The sequence below is a fragment of the Cariama cristata genome, unplaced genomic scaffold (genome assembly GCF_000690535.1).
Source record: "Cariama cristata isolate BGI_N322 unplaced genomic scaffold, ASM69053v1 scaffold3119, whole genome shotgun sequence".
Taxonomy (NCBI): Eukaryota; Metazoa; Chordata; class Aves; order Cariamiformes; family Cariamidae; genus Cariama; species Cariama cristata.
Genome location: NW_009637282.1, coordinates 101,895 through 103,737, shown reverse-complemented (window position 1 = coordinate 103,737; position 1,843 = coordinate 101,895).

Sequence of the window (1,843 nt, the reverse complement as noted above, 5' to 3'; positions counted from 1 at the left end):
TTAGCAGGAAGCAAAAGTGCCTACAGCTCAGCGCTAAATGAGCCCATGTTTTATGACAAACGTTTTCTTTTCCCTCAGCAGTGACTGTTCTAAACTGCTTTACATATATTTCTACAGATTTGGGCTCCTTAAAAACTCACCAGGATTATTTACGACTTTTTGTCTATGGTGATGGAAAAGAGTGGGGGACAGGCAGCTCGGACATCACCTGTGCATGAGCCTGAAGTGCATCGCCAAAGCGATGGGTATAGGAATGACAGGCTTCATCCCAGAGCTCAAAGTCACGTTGCGACAGCCATGGAAAGGGGTTGGTTTCCATCGGCGGATATCAGCACTAAACAGGACCCAGAAACACGGCGGCTATTAATTAAACCCTTGGTGCTGGGGATAACGACTTCATGTGGCAAAAGGGGAATCGGGGCACGATGGAGTTTGGTGCCGATCCTCTGAGATCTCCAGGTGTCCTCACCCCATCTTCTAACACCTCCCACCAGAGCTGCTGGTGTTCGACCCTTACCGCTGGGACAGCAGTGGGCTTGGGGCTGACTCCAAAGATAAAAGCAGACCCTGCCTCAGGTCCCCATCTTCTGTGGACTGGAGGAAGACACAAAATGTGGTTCCTCTGTTCCCTGCAACACAGGAAGACACTCAGTGTGATGAAATGAATGAAAAAATGAAAGGTGAAGGCTGTTAGGGGTTTTATGAGCTGTAGCCTGCTGACCTTAAGGGATAAATTCCTTGCTAAGAGACAGTTTTGCATCTTCAACCATGAAACTAAGATTTCTGAAGTGTTCCTCTCAGATATGGGCACACCCAGGCTGAAGGAGCAGGTTCAACCCGTGCCCTGATTCGCAGCTACCTGTCATCAGTGGTACATTGCTCTGTAGCCAATGTCGTGAGTATTTTGGGTGCGCTTCCTATTACAGGTCCCTTAGGTCTAAGAGTGGTCAGTGGATGAGATGTGTGGAAACTCTTTAAACCTATTCTGACATCTGGTTTAGCTGACAAGCTGATCCATCTCTATTTTCAGTTTGTGTGGGTTAATCTAAAAAATGAAGGAAATGGCAAGCGAAGCTTGATGCGTAGGAAGGGAAGAACTTGGACGGTTCCCAGTCCAGAGAGCTCGTGTAGTCTCCATCCTTGGAGATATTCAAAACACAGCTGGACGCAGTCCTGGGTCACCCAAAAGCAGTCGTTGGCTGATGACAGGGCAAGAAGTGATGCCTTCACCCTCTCCAGCAAGGGATGTTCCCTCCACCGGCAGCGAGCAGCACCATGCAGATGCCAGGCAGGAGCAGCTGGGAACGAGAGGAGATGGTTTGTCTTCAGGTCTTCCACAGCCTGTGGCATCAGGGCAGCATTTGGAGGAGGTGGCTGTGTATCACAGCCACCCTTCACAAGTACTTTTTTCTTACTGATAACCTATGATACCGCAACAAGTATCCCCAGACAAAGCTTTCTGCTGTGGAAGGTGGCTACAGCAAAAACTACCAGCTTCGCTGGGGTTTTCTGGTTTATCATTACTTTTCTCCTGGGAGGGCAGCCCGGTTATACGCTCCAATGCTCTGTTACCTTCCCATTTCAGCCAGTAATCTTGATGGCAACCCTCACCCCTGCTCCCCATCGCCCCGGGCTGCAGCAACGCCCAGGGCTCCGGGCTGGGGGCACAGGGAGACCCAGCTCAGCCTCGCAGGGAGCACAGGAGCAGGCAGTCTGTCCCGAGCACCTCTCCCCTCCGACCAACTGTGCCAAAATTTGGGATGGTCGGACTCAGGGAGTGGAGCTGAGACTCTTGGGCCCAAACGTTAATGTGACAGCACCGCACATTGCTTTGTCCAGCAGA